Genomic DNA, 22,170 nt, shown 5'->3' with positions numbered 1-22,170 from the left:
TATTCCCTCTGTTTCCCTTCCTTGCTGTTTAGATCTCTTTCTACCTGATATTCTGAGAGGATATAAAAGGGATTATCCTGTAACAGGGTTTACTAACAGTGACATTATTTAATAAGTGTACAGCCTTCTATTGTGATGCTATCAGATCTCCTTCCTTATAAGTACAGAATGTTACAATTTACAAGCCAGCAGAGTTATTGAAGGGGGCCTCAGTTAACCCTAAAGGTCCCATCAAATGGATTTTATAAATAAAGACATGGGATCAACATTGTATACTTAACAAGAAATTAGGCTACATCTTCAAAGCAAACCAAATGTTTCCAATAATTTGAGTTGGTTTGGATTTATTAAATAGTTTCCTCTGGCTACTCCGTGAGTTGCTTCTTTTGTAATAAACTTCAGTATTTATCCCTGTAAAGTTTAGTCAAGAAGAGCCACAATTTCCTTCCTTTAAGAATTCTACCATGAATTACAGATGAGAATTTTTCTTTGAATCTTCATGCATAATTTCCCTGGGCCTACCCCCTGCTCTAACCAGGCTAAAACTCACTAAAGACAAAGCATGAATATGTAACTATACTCTTCACTTCTACTATGCCCCAACACACGTGACAAATTACCCATAAAAAATGCACGACACAATACAATACAGATAGAAAATACATACGTGGCTCCTATATCCCAGCCCCTTAATTATTACACTATAATAATTACAACTACATACTGCTAAAAGTAGGATGTGGCGACCCACTTCCTAGCGCACTCGAACCAGCGTGCAGGCACAAAGGCCAGGTCCGCAACAAAGGGAAAAAGCCTGCAGGGGTTTGTGAGTACGTGTCTCTTAGAGCATCCGCGCCCGGGGAGGGCGGGATGAGGGAGGCTTTAAAGCAAGGCTGTGAAGTTCGAATAAAATTATCTTTGATTGCAGTTTACCGACTCCGTGTCGTTATTTTAGCGCTGTGTGTAGCACACCGCTACAACACTATAATAATTACAACTACATACTGCTAAAAGTAGGAGACATGAAATCTTAACATTATACAAATGTTCCCTTTCTTTTTTCTTCCAGACAAGACATGCAACAGTCACCTAGGCTAGAGGCTACCAGCACTTAGCCCAGTACAGAGTGATCTTTACCACCACTCTCTGTCAGGTCAAAGTCGTCGTGAAGCTTCTAGAGCTGTAGCTCCTCAAACCTCTGCCTCCTGTAGAAGACAGATCCTGGTTATAGGCCGACCCAGACAGTTGGTCTTGGTCTTGATGCACACCTGCTGCACAAATCCTCTTCTGTCTGGAAAGACTTGAATAACTCTTCCCGTGATCCATGAACTTCAAGGTGCTGTGTCACGAACTATAACCTCGATATCTCCTGTAAGAAAATTGTATTTTATACCTGTCCACTTCTGATGTTCTTGTAGCTGTGGTAAATGCTCTTTGACCCACCATTTCCAAAGCAAGTTTGACATGCATTGGACTTGCTTCTATCTATGATAAGCATAAATGTCTTCCTTTTGGAACTCTCTTGGCAGTAAGGATAGGGAGCTCTTCAGAAACAACAGATGGTTGGGTGTTAATACTTCCAATCATTAGGATTGGATGATGCTTTAACAATCGGACCATCATTGATAATGGACTCTACTTCACAGTGAACTGGATGGAAATCCTTTTCATCAAGATTATGTACCTTTATAGTAGAATTGATGACTTTTTGAACACTTTCTCCCCTTTTCAAACTTGAGAATTCATCTGGTAATCTCCTTCTTTGGCAAAAACTAGTGATCTCCATTTTAGCCTTTCTGAGCTCCCCTCCCCCCCCCCCCCGAAGGACAGTCTCAGGAAATCTGACCTTTGACCTTCTCAATCTCACTCCCCCCTCAAAGAATATCCTTGTTGTTCTTCAGCGAAGTTAGACTGAGTGAGAATACTGAATAAGATACTCACTTGCTTTCTCTTCTGACTAAGAAACAAGAGCAGGTTCTTAAATCTAAGATTCCAGGCCATTGTCTTTCTCAATCAGGTCTAGGGCAAGAAGTGATGGACTATAGGTATTACTGCATTTGCCTCCTCTTCAATCTGAGTGACATTCATTGTTACAATCCCCTTTACTTTTGGATCATCTAGCATAAGTTCTCCAGAACAACCAGAATTCACAGGCCATTCGGTTTCAAGCTAAAGAAGAAACTGAGGTCCGGTCACCCATGTCTTATTCAGAAAAGCCTTCACCTTCAGCCCTCTGAGGCCACATCTGCTGGTTTGCTTGAAGAGTTTACATACCTCCACTGAGATGCATGTGAGACCTTAATAATCTCTGAAACTCTGTTAGCAATGAAGTTTCATTCTTGATATATTTCAGCACAGAAGTACTATCAGTCCAAACGAGTGAGCCCTGAAGCTGCATTTGCAACTCCTTCCTGCACAAGGTGTCCATGCGGCTTTGCATCTTAGCAATGATGAGCTCCATACGAGGGATAGGAACCAACTTCAACTGAGCTACCCCGGATTTTCCCATGATAAAAAAAAAACTGTCCACCTGAGAACACGTATTGTGCAAAAATAGGCAGGTCACTGCTCCATAACCATCTTCGCTTTCATCTGCAAAGTGGTGTAACTGTGCAGCAGTAACTTCACCAAAATCCAAGGGTCTCACTCATCTAACAACCGTGAAGACTTCCAGCGGGCAGGGTTCTTCCTGTCAGCTTGTCCCCTCATGGGCAACTGATATTGGTATAGCATTGTCCCAGCCAAGCACTTTCTTACATATACCTTGTAGAATCTTCTTAGTAGGTAACACCACCAGACTCAAGATTCCTAAAGGATCATAGATGGAACTAACCATGGAGAAGGACCCCTTCTGGTGAGTGGTCTATCTTGGATCATGGAAGTATCAGACTGAATGCACCATTGCACTCTCTCCACCAAAGGAATATCTTGATCCAAATCCAAATCCTTCCTATCCTTTGCCTGGTGCTCTTCTGGTATCACAGATAGCACACTATGTCGCTTATCCACTTTGTGAGTCAGAAACTGCCTTTAGCACAAATGGATACGTCATGATAGAGACGCTGCTTCTTCCTCAGTGAACACTGACACAAGGCAGTCATCAACATCGAGGCAATGCAAAACTTTAATCACCGTCTTGCGGCCAAACTGTTCTTCATTGTCTTCTGTGCATTTCCTCAGGGCAAAGTTGGCACAGCTCGGAGATGAAGTTGCTCCAAAGAGACTACCTTTCTATAGTCTTGGCTGCGGATAGCATCAGGCTACCAGAGAACCCTCTGCAGATCTGCATCTTCTGCGGGTTCTTAAATCTGATGAAACATTGAATCAATAACTGCCATGATCTCCACTGATTCTTTTCTGAATCTGGTCATGACTCCAATCAGTGAGCTAGTAAGACCTGTTCTCTGTGAAAGCGGAGCATTAAGTGATATTCCCTGACAAGTTGCTCCATAGTCAAACACAACATGAAGTTTCCCTTTTCTGGGGTGATGAACATCATGATGGGGATTATACCAGACTTTTCCAGATTCTGTGCTGGCACACTTTCAGCACAACCTTTGGCGATGACAACCCACATGAAAGCTGTGCCTTCAGTGTGAAATGACAAAACCTTTTCCTTAGACTTAGAGCGCATTGTTCAGCAGGCTTATTATCAGGCACATTAACATCCTTCTTCCACAAAGGTAGACTAGTCTGGTCATGCCCATCCACCGGTTTTTGCAGAATTTGCAACCAGCTCCATGAACTTCTGGTCTTCTCTTGACAAAGCGGGTTGTTCATCTTGACCGCATTCAGGGAAGTCTGCCTTGAATTGCCACTGCCAAAGCTCATCCAAGTTCAAAAATGAGCTCCTGTTCACTGTTAGCTCTGGCTGTGCACAGTCTCTTCCATCACCATGATCTCCTTCCGGTGGTCCATTCCCAGTCCAACCCAACATTGGTCTAATTGCATAGGGTCCATCATTAACACTGTGAATGACTTGCAATGGCTCCAATGCTTGAGGTACATTTGTCCCTATTGGCAGCTCAATTTCTGAATCAATCTCTGGCAAGTGGAGGTGTTTCAGGTGAGGTCATCCCTGTAGGTCTCTCTGATGAGGAAAGTGCCCTTTGTAGACAAGCATAATTTCCTGCATATAGATGTTAGTTAATTCACAATCGTTTTCAACATCTAAGCCGGCTGGTGGTGTAGTGGCATCAGCACTGGACTTCAAGACAGATGGTCCAGAGTTCAAACCCAGCCAGGTCCCAACCTGGGCAGCAGCAGTATCTGTGCGGAAGAAAGGCCTGGCAATCTACTTCCATATCTTGCCATGGACCCTATGCTCCATGAGGTCACGAAGAGTCGGATTCAACTGAGCACCAACAACAAAGCCAGTCACTTTCAATCTTGAAGCAATGCAGCTACTCAGGATCTTCTCTTGACCCATGGTGTGCAAGAGAATGCATGTCCTTTTTCATAGAAACATAGAAAACCTACATCACAATACAGGCCCTTCAGCCCACAATGCTGTGCCAAACATTTACTTACTTCAGAAATTACCCATAGCCCTCTATTTTTCTAAGTTCCATGTACCTGTCCAGGAGTCTCTTAAAAGACCCTATCGTATCTGCCTCCGCCACCGTTGCCAGCAGCCCATTCCACGCACTCACCACTCTGCATAAAAAAAACTTACTCCTGACATCTTCTCTGTATGTACCACCAAGCACCTTAAAACTGTGCCCCCTCGTGTCAGTCATTTCAGCCCTGGGGAAAAAGCCTCTGACTATCCACACGATCAATGCCTCTCATCATCTTAAACACCTCTATCAGGTCACCTCTCATCCTCCGTCGCTCCAAGGAGAAAAGGCCAAGTTCACTCAACCTATTTTCATAAGGCATGCTCCCCAATTCAGGCAACATCCTTGTAAATCTCCTCTACACCCTTTCTATGGTTTCCACATCTTTCCTGTAGAGAGACGACCAGAATTGAACACAGTACTCCAAGTGGGGTCTGACCAGGGTCCTATACAGCTGTAACATTACCTCTTGGCTCTTAAATTCAATCCCACGGTTGATGAAGGCCAATGCACTGTATGCCTTCTTAACCACAGAGTCAACCTGCGCAGCAGCTTTGAGTGTCCTATGGACTCGGACCCCAAGATCCCTCTGATCCTCCACATTGCCAAGAGTCTTACCATTAATACTATATTCTGCCATCGTATTTGACCTACCAAAATGAACCACCTCACACTTATCTGGGTTGAAATCCATCTGTCACTTCTCAGCCCAGTTTTGCATTCTATCAATGTCCCACTTTAAACTCTGACAGCCCTCCACACTATCCACAACACCCCCAACCTTTGTGTCATCAGCAAATTTACTAACTCATCCCTCCACTTCCTCATCCAGGTCATTTATAAAAATCACAAAGAGAAGGGGTCCCAGAAAAGATCCCTGAGGCACACCGTTGGTCACCGGCCTCCATACAGAATATGACCCATCTACAACCACTCTTTGCCTTCTGTGGCAAGCCAGTTCTGGATCCACAAAGCAATGTCCCCTTGGATCCCACACCTCCTTACTTTCTCAATAAGCCTTGCACGGGGTACCTTATCAAATGCCTTGCTGAAATCCATATACACTACATCTACTGCTCTTCATTCATCAATCTGTTCCCGTGAGGCTGAGCTTGTTCATGAGGCCCACTGTTCAGAACATTGCTGTACTTCTTTGATCTTCCTTGATAAGTAACCACTGTCTTGTTACCCTTCTTAGACTTCATTTGTACTGGAATTACGTGAAGTTTACAATGACGATCGCCATTCCCTGTAAGGACATTAGATACCAGGCCACTACTCATTGCTGTGCCTGAATTTTTCACAGCTTGTTTTGATTCTGCACTCTCTTCATCAGAGTGAATATGAATTACACTGGGATGCCTGCCACTACATATCTTGCATGAAAATCGCATTCTACAATCCTTGCTGACGTGTCATACACAAAAAACCAAAGCAAAAGCCATTTTATTTTAGAAAGGGAATTTTCTCACCATGATCTTTTTCCTCCAGCTGAGGGCACAAATCCAACATGTGTTCACCCTCGCAGAACAAACAAACCCTTTTGGCTGACGAGACCATTTCGCTTACATTAGTTCCAGGTTCAGTTTTAGCTTTACTTCTCTCAGTGGTAACAGAAGTGGCAAAGCTGCTTCCTTTAGCCTTAGAACGACATTGTGACTGAATTTTGTTCACAGTTTTGTTGGTGCCGGTGAGGTAGCTTCCTCTGTATTCCCAAACACCAGGTGTGGAACAACCTTTACTTGTCTTTCAATAAAATTAACAGTGTCGGTGAAAGTAATTTTACAGTTGTGCCTTCCTTGCAGTTTACAGACCGCCGTTCTCCAATTATCCCAAAGCATATAGGCAATTTCTTTATTACAATCGACTCGTTGGCTCTTGCATGTACTGCACCTCTTCCACGGCATTACAACAACCTCCAGGAGACAGGCTGTAGTCTTGCTGATCTGATAGGTGCCTAAACAAGGTCCTTCTGAATGTAGCCTAATGCTACACCATAATTAGATAGATAGATAGATAGATAGATACTTTATTCATCCCCATGGGGAAATTCAACTTTTTTCCAATGTCCCATACACTTGTTGTAGCAAAACTAATTACATACAATACTTAACTCAGTAAAAAAATATGATATGCATCTAAATCACTATCTCAAAAAGCATTAATAATAGCTTTTAAAAAGTTCTTAAGTCCTGGCGGTAGAATTGTAAAGCCTAATGGCATTGGGGAGTATTGACCTCTTCATCCTGTTTGAGGAGCATTGCATCGATAGTAACCTGTCGCTGAAACTGCTTGTCTGTCCTGTATCAGTTTCCTATACTCCTCCTCCTGTCCATTCCTGACACACCCCACTATGGCCGTGTCATCAGCGAACTTCTGCACATGGCAGGACTCCGAGTTATATTACCTGTTTTTAATTGCCTGTTTTGCCTCAACACTGTTCTTAAAAACCCTCATTAATGCATAATACTGCAGTGGGCCACCTTTGCAGATTTGAATCTCTCTTTTAGGCAGAGATGAAATACATTTTTGTACCAGTAAGGTTTTGCCTCTTCATAACATCCACAGTACTACTCAGACCTCTATCATCTAAACAAGAGCATTTCTCTGCTGTAAGTTCATGTCCTCATGAGCACTGTGAGCTGTGGGATGTGATAGGTTCAGATACCTCCTTAGTGCAGGCTGAGAGTGAACACCCTGAATTGCCTCTTAGGGTCCTGACTCATGTTTCAGACATTTGAGGGACAAATGAATCAACATTGTATGTGTTGGGTTTTCTCTGTGCCCTGTCAATATAGGGACTCACACCGTAGGACTGTCCCGCTGGAGCACATTCAGTGTTCAGTGTCCATCTCACTTCTAGCCCTTCGCACATTAACTTTCAGCATCCGTGTGGCAATTTCTTCCTGCAACTTCAGCGACTCCTTATTCACCGTAGCTGCTCCTTCCCCTTCCATAGCTGTTTTCCCTTTTCCGTAGCTGTTCTTCCGTCTGCTCCTCTTATTCTTCCAGCGCACGTTTGTCGTTCAGTAATTGCCATTTTAATATGTGCGGAAGAGGTATTAGATACAGAAGATGCTCCGCTTGCAGCAGAACGTGGAGCATGGACGTTGGACATTCTGTTTCTCAGGTTTGCATCACCCTGTGGGTTCTTCGCTATATGTATAGTCAAAACATGCCTTGGAATCGGAGAAACATTTTCACTTGTTTCAACAACATGACCCTCAACACTATATGTTTGGTTCAGCCATTGTTCAACATCCCTTAGCATTGCACTACTAAGGGATTCAATATCTACAAAGCTTTCCATTTGCTTATCCTGCTTAAAGTTGCTTAGCAACAGCTTCACGGTGACTATTCAAGTCCTTAAAAATAAGATTGCACTCAGAAGGCATTTTCCACATCTCCCATCGGATCTGTAATTGATCCTTAACTTTGCTCACATTTTTCTTATATTCCCTTTGAAGACATTCGATTCAACTTGCTAAAGTTTAATTTCTCTTTTAGTCCCAACTTCAAGGTTACTGATATCAGTTCCAAACTTCGATTCACTCATGTTACTTTTCCCAGCTGCATCACTCACAACTAACCCTTTCTTTGCTGGCAACACTGGTGGCAATAATTCCAGTTCAATAAACATGGTCAATAGACTGTTCGTGTATCCTTAGTGCTTATACCAGACCAAACAAACAGCATTCAATACAAATTTGGTGCTCCCGGTGTGTATATCGGTGAGACCCAATGTAGATTGGGAGACTGCTTTGCTGAGTGTCTACGCTCCGTCCGCCAAACCAAGTGGGATCATCCCGGTGTCTAACTATTTTAATTCCACTTCCCATTCCGATATGTCCATCCATGGCCTCCTCCTCTGTCCGGACAAGGCCGCATTTAGGTCGGAGGAACAACACCTTATATTCCATTTTGGTAGCCTCCAACCTGATGGCATGAACATCAATTTCTAATACTTCCAGTGATGCTCCCCAACCCCTTTCCCCTTCACCATTACCCCATCCTCTTTTACCTCCCTCACCTTATCTCATTGCCCACCCATCGCCTCTCTCTGGTTCTCCTCCCCCCTTTTTCTTTCTTCCATGGCCTTCTGTCCCTTTCACCTATCAAAGCTCTTGTCTAAGCTCTTTTCTTGCTCCTCCCCCCTCCAGGTTTCACCTATCACCTGGTGTTTCTCTCTCCCCTACCCCCACCTTGCAAATCTACTCCAGCTTTTTTCTCTCCAGTCCTGCTGAAGGGTTTTGGCCTGAAGCGTCAACTGTACTTTTTTCCATAGATGCTGCCTGGCCTGCTGAGTTCCTCCACCATTTTGTGTGTGTGTTCCTTACATTCAATTCTGTGGTATCTTCTACTTTACAAAAAGACCATTTGACAACTTGATGGCCAAAAGAGCATCTTTATCTGGGACGGCAAATGATATTTACAATACAGAGGCTTCCAAGTCAGGATGCCCATCAGTCAGTTTAACAACATAGGAGACTGGACCACTCTCATTAAGAATAACACCAGGTAGCCATTGCTGATTGTTTCTCACATAGATATCGTCATCCGGTTCTAACCGTCTGTCTCGCGCATGTTGATCGTGTCCCTCCTTCTGCTTTTCCTGCTTTCTCTCCACTTTTGCCTTCCTGTCCGGGTGCAGCAGGTCCAATCTTGACTTAGGCCTACACCCCATCAGCATCTCTGCTGGAGTGCGTGCAGTCGTAGTCTGTGGTGTGAGGTGGTATTTAAGCAGGAAATGTGAAAGCCGGGTACTAAGAGAATCCCCTGTCATCCACTTCAGGCCTTCCTTCACTGTCTGAACAGCCTGCTCAGCCAAACCATTTGAGGCTGGGTGGAAAAGGGCCGTCCGAATGTGATGAATGCCATTCTGCCGCATGAACTCACTGAACAGCTCACTGGTGAACGTCGGGCCATTATCAGTGACCAGAGTGTCAGGCAACCCGTGGACTGAAAACACTTGTCTGAGTTTGTCTATGGCTGAGGGGGCTGTGATATTGCTCATGATGTGAGCTTCAATCCATTTGGAATGCGCAACCACCATTATGAGGAACATCTGCCCCATAAAGGGGCCAGCAAAGTCCAAATGGAGCCTAGACCAGGGGTACACTGGCCACCCATGGGTGCAAATTACCTGGTGGTGGCATGTTCTGATTGGCCTGACATTGCGTGCATGATTTTACCTTGTTCTCCAGATCCTGATCCATTCTTGGCCACCAGACGTAGGATCTTGCGAGGCTTTCCATTCGAGACACCCCTGGGTGAGTCTCATGAATTTCCTCCACAATCTGTGGACAGAGTTAAGGGAAAACTTCTTCTCCCAGAGAGTTGTGGGGGTCTGGAATGCACTGCCTCAGAAGGCAGTGGAGGCCAATTCTCTGGATGCTTTCAAGAAGGAGCTAGATAGGTATCTTATGGATAGGGGAATCAAGGGATATGGGGACAAGGCAGGAACCGGGTATTGATAGTAGATGATCAGCCATGATCTCAAAATGGCGGTGCAGGCTCGAAGGGCCGAATGGTCTACTTCTGCACCTATTGTCTATTGTCTATTTAGCACTTCAATGCAACAAAGCAACAATTATGAAATTCTAAGTCAAAAAAAGCATGTTCGATGCTTTAGTAAGAAACCAGCAGAGACAAACAATCTTGTAATAATAAAAAAGTAATGAAACTAAGCCTAACAATACTGTATAATGAACTAAGCAGTCTAAGCATATTCAAATGTATTTAAACCATTAGCATTAACGTAGTTAAACGTTAGTGTATTTAAAAGTAACTAATCATTCCCCCAGCCCATCCCCTGATCTAACCAGACTAAAACTGAACGAAAGACAAAGTATGACTACTCCTCACTCCTACCACACTCCCACCCATGCGGCAAATTACCCTTAATAAACGCAAACACAAAATACACTACAGATAGACAGAAAATAGGTGCATAGCTCCCACAGTCTTCAATTCAGCATAATATATATTCAATCCCGTTTTTTTCAAAGAAGTTAATTTTCCTTTCATTTCAACTTTTGTTGGGCTTAATTCCGTAGGCCATAAACAAGAAAAATGTATTTGTGCAGTAAACTTTAATACTTGTGCATGTCCCCAACATTTCACAGTTACAAATGCATCTACCATTGTGATGTAAGGAAGCACAGCAGCAAATTTTAACCAACACATTCTGAGTATTACTTCAGCTGTCATACCAGTCACGTAAAATCTTACTGAACGGAATGTTTAGGGCCCTTATGCTGGCTCTTTGAGAGAACAATCAAAATAATTCTATTCCTTTTTCTCACTCTCAAATATTTGTCCAAAGTTACTACTGACACTATAGCATCAGTTTGGGTCCAGTTGGTAGCATTTACATTCGCTTCAAGGCACTGAATTCTGCCCTCACTCCAGAAACATAAGCACAAAAATCTAGTCAGATACTTTAAGCATAAACTGATGCAAAGCCATCTCTCCGATATGTTAACCCAATGCTTGTTTAACGTCTAGCGGGCATAAAAGAAAGATCTTGCAGCATTGTTTAGTCAGGAACTTGTCCCTGCTGTCTTGTGGCTAATATCTATTTCTCAATCAATGCCATTCAAACTCTTTATGGGAGCTCTTTACGTACAAGTTTTTGCCTGCATTACACCAGCGACACTTCAAAAACACTTAGTAATGGGTGCCTCAGCTTCAGGATGTCCTGAGGGCACCATATCAATGTACGGTTTTTATTACCCCTATACATTTGTATGAACAACACACACAAAATACTGGTGGAACACAGCAGGCCAGGCAGCATCTATAAGGAGAAGCACTGTCGATGTTTCGGGCCGAGACCCTTCTTCAGGACTAACCGAAAGGAAAGATAGTAAGAGATTTGAAAGTAGTGGGGGGAGGGGGAAATGTGAAATGATAGAAGACCGGAGGGGGTGGGATGAAGCTAAGAGCTGGAAAGGTGATTGGCGAATGTGATACAGAGCTGGAGAAGGGAAAGGATCATGGGACGGGAGGCCTCAGGAGAAAGAAAGGAGGGGGGGGGGAGCACCAGAGGGAGATGGAGAACAGGCAAACAACTAAATATGTCAGGGATGGGGTAAGAAGAGGAGGAGGGGCATTAACGGAAGTTAGAGAAGTCAATGTTCATGCCATCAGGTTGGAGGCTACCCAGCCGATATATAAGGTGTTGTTCCTCCAACCTGAGTTTGGATTCATTTTGACAATAGAGGAGGCCATGGATAGACATATTAGAATGGGAATGGGACGTGGAATTAAAATGTGTGGCCACTGGGAGATCCTGCTTTCTCTGGCGGACAGAGCGTAGGTGTTCAGCGAAACAGTCTCCCAGTCTGCGTCAGGTCTCTCCAATATATAAAAGGCCACACCGGGAGCACCGGACGCAGTATACCACACCAGCCAACTCACAGGTGAAGTGTGGCCTCAACCATTTCTCTCCCATTTCCCGCACATCTGCCCTCACCCCATCCGCCCGCCACCCTACTCGGGATAGGGTTCCCCTTGTCCTCACCTACTACCCCACCAGCCTCCAGGTCCAGCGTATAATTCTCCGTAACTTCTGCCACCTCCAACGGGATCCCACTAGCAAACACATCTTTCCCTCCCCCCCCTTCTGCTTTCCACAGGGATCGCTCCCTACGCGACTCCCTTGTCCACTCGTCCCCCCCATCCCATCCCACCGATCTCCCTCCTGGCACTTATCCTTGTAAGCAAAACAAGTGCTACACCTGCCCTTACACTTCCTCCCTCACCACCATTCAGGGCCCCAGACAGTCCTTCCAGGTGAGGTGACACTTCACCTGTGAGTCGGCTGGTGTGGTATACTGCGTCCGGTGCTCCCAGTGTGGCCTTTTATATATTGGTGAGACCCGACGCAGACTGGGAGACCATTTTGCTGAACACCTATGCTCGGTCCGCCAGAGAAAGCAGGATCTCCCAGTGGCCACACATTTTAATTCCACGTCCCATTCCCATTCTGATATGTCTATCCATGGCCTCCTCTACTGTCAAGATGAATCCAAACTCAGGTTGGAGGAACAACACCTTGTATACCGGCTGGGTAGCCTCCAACCTCCAATGATGGCATGAACATTGACTTCTCTAACTTCCATTAATGCCCCTCCTCCCCTTCTTACCCCATCCCTGACATATTTAGTTGTTTGCCTGTTCTCCATCTCACTTTGGTGCTTCCCCCCCACTTTCTTTCTCCCGAGGCCTCCCGTCCCATGATCCTTTCCCTTTACAAAAAACAAAAATTATGTTCACATCATCTCTTGCACTTTTGTCAATCACTTAAAATATATAATCTTCTGCCAGTGGAAGCACTCTCTCAATATATTTCATGAAAATCAATCAATCAAAATTAATTTATTTCTGTCAGTACAAACATAACAAAAAGCATCATTTACAATGATGATTTCATAGAGATGATCTCATAGGACAAAATTGCAACAAAAAAACATAGATATTCTTTTAAACAGACCAAAAGAGTGTAGGCTGAAGCTACGCTTATTATGCCTACCCGCCTTACTTATACAACAACATATTTGGCATCAATCTTCACATCAAAAACAGAAAATTTCATAATCTTTTAACACAAAATCCAATTCCAAATATCATTTATTTACATTACTCCCATTTATTTTAAATCATGTATTTTATACTTCCACCTTAATTTATTATTACCACTCCTAAAAATTTTGTTTCAGATACCTTATCAATTTCAACATCATTTATTCTAAGTTTACTATAGGAGTTACAGGGTTTCCAAATATTATGAATTTAGTTTTACTTAGATTCAGGGATAATTTGTTAGTATCAAACCGTTCCTTTATAATTTTTAGTTCAAAAATTATGATTAAAATCATGATTTTAAATTTCTTCCTTTAAATCTCTGCTCTGATGAAAACCAAGTCACTTTCTCTTTTTTTTAATATATAGAACCAAAACCTCTTGGTTTACAGTAATTCTTGTGAATTTTCATTGCTTTCTCTTCAAGATCTGGACCACTTCTCTGAAATGTGGCTTTTTAGACTCTCATAGTATGGTCACAGACCCTTTTGGTCCACTGAATGCCTGCTGACCATCAGCACTCATCTTTATAATACTCTTATCCTAAACTATTTGATTCTCTCCACACTCTTATCAGTCGACCCATCCCCTGAATTCTATGAGGCCTACACAATTTAGGCAACTTACACTGGTCAATTAACTCACTGCCCTGCACATTCATGGGATGTGGGAGACAGCTGGAGTTCTTTGGAGAGGGCAAAAACTCCTCAGAGTCATCAAGATTGAAACCCAATCGTTGTAACTGTGAAACGGCAACAGTATTAACTGCTCCATTGTGGTTATATTTCAGATTTCCAGCATATATATATAAATAATTTTTGTGGGTGGATTGAATATCTTAAGTTAGTTCCTATTATGTAAATTGGAAACTGTCAACAAATACATTCATAAATTCAACTTTTATAGTTGTACTGTGGAGAGCATTCTGATAGGCTGCATCACTATCTGGTATGGAGGGGGGACTACTACACAAGACTGAGAAAAGCTGCAGAGGGGTGTAGATTTAGTCAGCTCCATCTTGGGTACTAACCTACAAAGTACCCAGGACGTCTTCAAGGACTGGTGTCTCAGAAAGGCAGTGTCCATTATTAAGGACCTCCAGCATCCAGGGCATGCCCTTTTCTCACTGTTACCATCAGGTAGGAGGTACAGGAGCCTGAAGGCACACACTCAGCGATTCAGGAACAGATTCTTCCCCTCTGCCATCCGACTCCTAAATGGACATTGAACCCATGAACACTACCTCACTTTTTAAAAGTATATTATTTGTACTTTACATGAATTTTTAATCTATTCAATATACATATACTGTAATTGATTTATTTATTTTAATTATTATTTTATTTTTTTCATCTATATTATGTATTGCATTGAACTGCTGCTGCTAAGTTAACAAATTTCACGACATATGCCAGTGATAATAAGCCTGATTCTGAGTTGCTTTTTTTAAATATAAATTAGATTACCTAAATTGTTTGTCAGAAATTAATTTCAATGAAATAACGATGACAAATTTAGTTACCCATCACTCACTCTCACACACACACACACACACGCATGCCCAGTTGTACATTATTTTTTATTGAAGCAGTACAGCTGAATAAAACCTGGCCAATAAAACATAACGACTAGAAGGCTATTCATTCTCATGAGCCTGCTGTGGCCATTCAATAAGATCATGGCTTTATCTATGTTTAAGTTCCATCTAGCCTCAGCACTGGGTGTACTCAATGGCTGTAAGGGAGGTTAAAAGTAGGCTGCAAGTTGCAGCCTTCACCACTTACATGATTAAAGATGGCTCTTGGACAGGAAACAAGATTGGCTAGGATTATTGAACCTATTATTACTATATATGGCCTGATAGTCCACTCTCAGATATGAGGTGTTACTGATTTTCAAGAATTACCAGTGTATGTTCACCACATTCCTGAAACAAATTGCATTATGCTCTCTCCATCTTTAAAGATACAGGGGTAAATGTGCTTCAAGGAAGATTTCAGGCAGAAGGAACCCCTGGGTATTGTGCTGTGCATCTAAATCGGAACTGTAGTGAGGTGGGAATGGAAGCTGTGGGTAATAATGAGACAGGCCCGTATAACTGTGCACATAGGTGTTAGTGATTTACAGATTACTAGCTTGCATTAATTACGCATTACCACTGACACAGGCCTCAAGAAATTTGGCAGTGATGGCAATATTTAAGGAAATTCCATATTAACTTATAAACACAGTCATCTGGGGAAAATCAATCTTAATTCTCTTCAGTTCTGACCTTAAGCAACAGATGTTAATGATCTGCAAGCACAGCCTGTAAATAATTGGGACAAGCCTTGCGGGCGAAACAAATTACAGTTAAATCGATACTTCTCATAACATGCAAAAGGACCCCCCCCCATGCTACTCAGCTCCTAAACAGAGATTACAGATTGAGAAACTGCAAGCAAGATGAACTGTAAAATGGTAGGACAATTGTTTTGTTCACGTGGCCAAGTTTGGTTTGGGGGTTTGCAGTAACTTGGAAGCAGGGAGACACGTGTCACACTGTAATGAAAGCGATGCAACCCAGCCTACAGGTGAGTCCTTGAGTATGTGGGTTAGGGGAAACAAAACCCAGCATTTTGTTTTCTCTTAACAACATATGAAATTCCTGCTCCTGGATCCATAACCTACCTCTATCGCTGCTACACCTCTGTAAATGGTAAGACAGCAACCCTAAACATTTGTGCTTGAATTTTATTGCATCCACAAAACTAGAATGACATAACAATTTGCAATAGTAAAGTAGTCACACGTACTTGTTTCAAGGCAGCTTGTCCGTTAATGTGTGTATGGTATTGGGTGAACGTGGTGAGGTCAGGACGCTGGAGCGGGGATCCAATCACTGACCCAGTACCGTGCACACAGTGATATTAATTGAGTAACAAATCCCAAGGCGCAAACAAAGTCAGCATCAAAGTTCAGGCAGAGATCAAAACATCCAGAGAAATCCATAAAGCAGAATCAGGAAACAGGCAGAGTCAATATTCAGACGGACAGAGTACAGATACAAATACTGGAAAGTCTCAGGAAAATTCACTGACACAATCTGGCAACAAACAGGTGAAAACACAGGACTGAAATACACTGAGCAACAAACAGAGAGGCAGATGATAGGTGGAACACAATGAGACACAGGTGGCAGCAATACAGGTAATAATGAGAAACAGATGAGAGACGGAGTACTCAGTGATACAAGGGGCCGGAGTAGAGCAGGAGCACATGGCAATACAAAACCACAGACCGACAGCTAGGGGGAAACACACACAAAGACAGAGTTCAACTGGAGGTACCTTCCTCTCTCAACAGTGGTTTTCAGCCACTGGCCACCTGCTTTCAAACACATAGATGCCACGACTTGAATTTCTTTGCCAAGTTTCTTTTGAAATATAGCCTCCTTTTGATGAATTAGTGGCAGTAAATCAGCTCATACAATGTTCTCTCTACAAGGACATCAATATCACACTATATGGTTGTGGGCAGCATTTATCATTTTTAAGATGTTAGCTCTTTAATAATTTGTCAAGCAAGGCTGCAACAATGTTTTAAGAATGTTCCGTGAATGATACATGAAGAGGCCTTGAATAAACTCTAGAGATTTTGTTATAGCTTATTGTGCCTTATGTGCAATATTTCTGTACACTCAACAACAGCCGTTATTAGAGGTTAAAAACCAGTTAACATACTCATTTTACAATGGCAGTGAGGAAGGGATATGGAAGGATTGCAGCCATCAACAGTAATGAATTATTCAAGGACTATGTGAGAACGTAGAACATTATAGCACTGGACAGGCTGTCTGGCCCACCGTGTTGTGCTGACCATGTTGCCAATTTATACCCAATGTCCCTTTCCTGTGTACCACCCATAACTCTCCATTCCCTCCATATTTATGTGTCTATCCAAAAGCCCCTTAAACTCCCCCAGACTGTCTGATTCCACTGCTGCCCCGGTAAGCTATTCCAGGCACCTCTGCATTTACAAAAAAAACCTTTCCCCTTTAAAATTCCCCCATTTAACCTTAAAAGCATGTTCAAAGTTCACAATAAATTTTATTATCAAAGTACATATATGTCACCATACACAACCCTGAGATATATTTTCTTGCGGCCATATTCATTAAATCTATAGCATATAATTCAGATAATGGTAGTAGAATCATTTCAAGCATGTATAAGGGGTTGTCAAATCTTAAAACACATTTGACTTCATATATTAAAACAAAATGGGAGAAAAAAGGAGGGATAATTATATCTGAGGAAGAATGGACAACAATATGGAGGTATCAAATGAAGTGTACCAGTTCACAGAAATGGAGGGAGTTTGGATGGAAAATCTTGATAAGATATTTTATTACACCCTCTCAGAAATCCCATTATGATAGTAATCTCCCTGTTTGCTGGAGAAATTGTGGAAATCAAAATGCAAATCATTATCATATTTTTTGGGACTGCCCTGTTATCAAAAACTATTGGAGGGAGATACACAATGCCCTACAAGACATCTTTAAATATGAAATACCCTTAGAGAGTAAGACCATATATTTTGGATATATACCTCAAGAATGGTTAAAAAGAGATAAATATTTAATGAATATACTGTTGGTGGCTGGTAAAAAGACTCTTACTAGGAAATGGTTATCACAGGAGAGCCCAACTTTAAATACATGGATGGAAATTACAATGGACATTTACAAAATGGAGAAGATAACAGCATCTGTTAACCATAAGCTGGAACAATTTGATTCATACTGGGAAAAATGGTTTAACTACATAATGCCTCATAGGCCTGATGTTATTCACAAATCAATTAATCTGTTGTAAAAAAAAAAGATCACTCCCTACTTGTACATAGTTCTTTCCTTTTGCTTATTTTTTCTTTCCACTCTTTTCTATAAGTGTATACCTCAGATAAATACTTTGTGGAGATTTGTGATATATATGATTATATGATATATATGTACAATGTCTGAAATACATCTTATGGAAATGTTTGTTTGATGATGAACTTCAATAAAAAAATAAATTACAAAAAAAATCTATAGAATTGTAACTATAGCAGGATGAATGAAAGACTGCCCAGCCAGAGTGCAGAAGACAAAAAAACAGTGGAAGTTCAAATATTTACATTAAGTAGCAGTAAATAACAGGAATGTGAGATGAAGAGTCCTTGAAAGTGAGTCCATTGGTTGTGGGAACATTTTAATAATGGTGAATGCAGCTATCCCCTTTAGTTCAAGAGCCTGATAGTTGAGGGGATTTAACTGTTCATGAACCTGGTGGTGTGAGTCCTGAGGCTCCTGTATCACCTTCCTGATGTGAGAAGAGAGCATGAGCTGGGTGGTGGGGGTCCCTGGTGATGGATGCTGCTTTCCTGTGACAATGTTTCATGTAGACGTACTCAATGATTGGGTGGGCTTTTCCCGTGATGTATTGGGCCGTATCCACTACCTTTTTATAGAATTTTCTGCTCAAGGGTATTGGTGTTTCCATAGCAGGCCCTAATGCAGCCAATCAATATATCCTCCACTACATATCTATAGAAGTTTGTCAAAGTTTTAGATGTCATGCTGAATCTCCACAAACTCCTAAGTAGAGCTGCTGCTGTGCTTTCTTCGCAATTGCGCTTACTGCTGGGTGCAGGCCAGGTCCTCCGAAAGAGTAACACCTAGGAATTTAAAGTGGCTGACCCTCTCCACCTCGGATCTTCTGATGACTGGCTCATGGACCTCTGGTTTTCCTCTCCTGTAGACTATCAATCAGCTCTTGGTCTTGCTGACATTGAGTGAGAGGTTGTTGTTATGACACCGCTCAGCCAAATTTTCAATCTCCTGTACGCTGATTCATCACCACCTTTGATATGGCCCACAACAGTGGTGTCATCAGCAAACTTGAATATAGCATTGGAGCTGCGCTTAGCCACACAGTCATAAGTGGAAAGAGAGTAGAGCAGGGGCTAAGCACACAGCCTGTGGTCCACCTGTGCTGACAGAGATTGTGGAGGAGATTAGTTGCCAATCCAAACTGACTGGGGTCTGCAAGTGAGGAAATCCAGGATCTAATTGCAGAAGGGGGTATTGAGGCCCAGGTCTTGGAGGTTATTGATTAATTTTGAGGGTGTGATGGTATTAAATGCCGAGCTGTTTTCGATAAAGAGCATCCTGATGCATGCATCTTTGCTGTCCAGATGGTCTAGGGTTGTGTGAAGAGCCAACGAGATGGCATCTGCTGTGGACCTGTTGCTCCTGTAGGCAAATTGGAGTGGATCCAAGTTGCCTCGTAGGCAGGAGCTGATATGTTTCATCACCAGCATCTCAAAACAACTTCATCTCTGTGGATGTAAATGTAACTGAGCAATAGTCATTGAAGCAGATCAAAATGCTCTTCTTGAGCACCGGAATAATTGAATCCTGCATGAAGCAAGTGGGTTCCAAACACTGTCCAAAACAAAAGGTTAAAGATTTCAATGAACACACCAACCAGTTGATCAGCACAGATCTTTAGTACTTGTCCAGGTACCCCATCTGGCCTGGATGCTTTTTCAAAGGTTCATTATTATCAAAGTATAAAACTGTGAAATTCTTCTCCAAATTCTCCAGATTTGTGGGTTCACCCTCCTGAAGGCTGCTCGCATGTTGGCTTCAGAGACTGAAATCATAGGATCATTGGGGGATGTGGGAGTTCATGACATTTCCTCCAAGTTTTGATGGTGAAAGTGAGCATAAAAGCTGTTTTTTTGACTTTTCTTTTCTGAGGAAACAATTCTGACTGTTTTAACGTGTCTCCCATTAGCCTCCAACTATCTGCGCAGGACAACCTAATTTTGTCCTCATAGTTCATACCCTCTAATCCAGGAAACATCTTGGTACACCTCTTCTGCATCCTCTCCACACTCTTCCACAGGTGACTAGAACTGACTGAAGTTTTATATAAATGCAGCATGGTTTCCTTACTCTTATACCCAATATCCCTACCAAAGGCAGGGATGCCATATGCCTTTTTTTAAAAAATCATCTTAGCCGCCTATGTAGATTTGGACCCCAAGATCCTTCTGTATCTCAATGCTCATAAGGGGTCTATAATTAACTGTATACTTTCCCATTTCACTTGCCCCTCCCTCCCCAAAGTGTACCTCCTCACATTTGCCCAGATTAAACTCCATCTACCATTTGCCTGTACATATTTGTAACTGATCTATATCATACTGAATTCTTTGATAGTCCTTTACACCATCCACAATTCCACTAATCTTGGTCTCACCCGCAAACCACCCATTTATATTTTCATCCAAGTCATTGATATATATCACAAACAGCAGTTTGATATATATATCACAAACACCACCAGTCCTTGGAGAACACAACTGGTCATAGACTTTTAGCTTTCCACCTCTACGCTTTGTCTTCTGTGGGCAAGACTGCACCGGTGGGGAAGGAAGCTCACAACAAAATGTAAAAAAGTGTGAGGTGCACACTTGTGTGAGGGGTAAAAAAAAAGTTTCAGCAAATTCATTGCCAAGAGCAAGACTAACCTAGATATGACCAAAGTGAAAGAGCATATAATGACAGGCAATAATGAACCAGTTACAATGGAAATTTCAAGTGTGAATAGTCTTGTCAAAGTAGAGAATTAAGGTAAAAAATTATAAAAATGAGGGATTGTATGAACATAAATGTACTTGTTCATTGGCAAATGGTTGGTAAACCTATTTGCCACATAGGATAAAGAATATCTAATTTAACAAAGCCATAGAAAAGCTGCAAACCATTTAAATCAGGTTTGTCAAAGAGAATGGAGAGTTATAAAGATGGAACCCATATCAGGGATCAAACAGACAATTAGATTGTGTGTTTTAAGACATGTTTGTTTGCAGACACGTCCATTCCAACCTGCCGCACATGCAAGTTCTAAAATTCGAAAGTGTTTGCAGGAAAGCTACATCTACTTAAAAAGACTCTGAAAGTCTTTTGGCCTGCACAGAACATTCACACATTAAAGGACACCAGTCTAGAAGAAAAGCTAAATATTGGTTAAGGTGCCACAGAATGAGAGGGTAGCTTACATGGTCGTGCTAACTAAGACAGACAAGATCATTTGGATTATAAAATTAACCATAACAGTGTAGGAGATGGCTGGTAGTAACTTCCGTTCACGTCTCAAAACGTATGCCAAACAGGCAGTGGGAAAGGGTTTTACTAAATTAGGGCCATTTCGTGTCATTACGCAACATTCCATTTGAGCGTATCACAGCTTAGTATGGTAACTGTTTTGCTCAAGACTGTAAGAAATTGCAGAGTAGTGAACAGTGGTCAGATCATCAGCAACCAGCCTCCTCACATTGACTCTATCTACACTTCACACTGCCTGAGGAAAGCAGCAACATACTCAAGAACCCTTCCCATCCTAGTCATTCTCTATCTCCCCCCTTCCATTGGGCAGAAGGTACAAAAGCCACAATGCTCAAGGACAACTACTGCTCTGCTGTTACAAGACTCTTAGAAGCACCTGTTATTGTACTGCATCTATAAGTAAGTTGAACAAAATAAACCCTCATCTTTTTATAAACTTCAATCAGGTCATCCCTCATTCTCCTACACCCCAGAGAATGAAGATCCAGCATGGACAACTTCTCCCTGTTAATTCAGACCTCTAGGCCAGAGAGCATCCTCGTAAATAGTCTTGCACTCGCTCCAGCTTAACAGTGTCTTTCCTATAATGGGGAGACTAAAACACTTCACAGTACTGCAAGTGTGGTTTTACCAACATCTTATATACGGTAACTACAACATGATGTCCCTACTCCTAAACACAATAAATGTCCCTGACTGATGAAGGCCAGCAAGCTGAATACATTCTTCTCCACTCTGTCTAATTTTGCAGCCGCTCTCAGTGAACTGGGCGCTTGTATTCCCAGGACCCTCTGTTAAACAACAGCCATCAGTCCCCAACCACTCACTGTATAAGTAATACACACAAAATGCTGGAGGAAC

The 22,170-nt window shown here is 42.2% G+C and overlaps 1 protein-coding gene across 5 annotated transcripts in view; it reads right to left on the bottom strand.

The window, feature by feature from the left end:
* The window catches only part of LOC140739427 (complement C1q tumor necrosis factor-related protein 7-like), a 77,431-nt gene that overhangs the window by 6,110 nt on the left and 49,151 nt on the right, over positions 1 to 22,170 (bottom strand). Inside the window, exon 1 of one of the 5 annotated variants that reach the window (XM_073067719.1) lies at positions 15,941 to 16,152. The exons of the other annotated variants lie outside the window; for them this stretch is intronic. The gene's annotated coding sequence lies outside the window, so the exon portion shown is untranslated. Of the gene's footprint in view, positions 1 to 15,940; positions 16,153 to 22,170 lie in introns of those variants that run through there. 5 annotated transcript variants of the gene reach the window in all.

The sequence above is a fragment of the Hemitrygon akajei genome, chromosome 15 (genome assembly GCF_048418815.1).
Source record: "Hemitrygon akajei chromosome 15, sHemAka1.3, whole genome shotgun sequence".
Lineage (NCBI taxonomy): Eukaryota > Metazoa > Chordata > Chondrichthyes > Myliobatiformes > Dasyatidae > Hemitrygon > Hemitrygon akajei.
The sequence above is the reverse complement of the archived record's forward strand: the minus strand, read 5'-3'. Positions and strand labels throughout refer to the sequence as shown.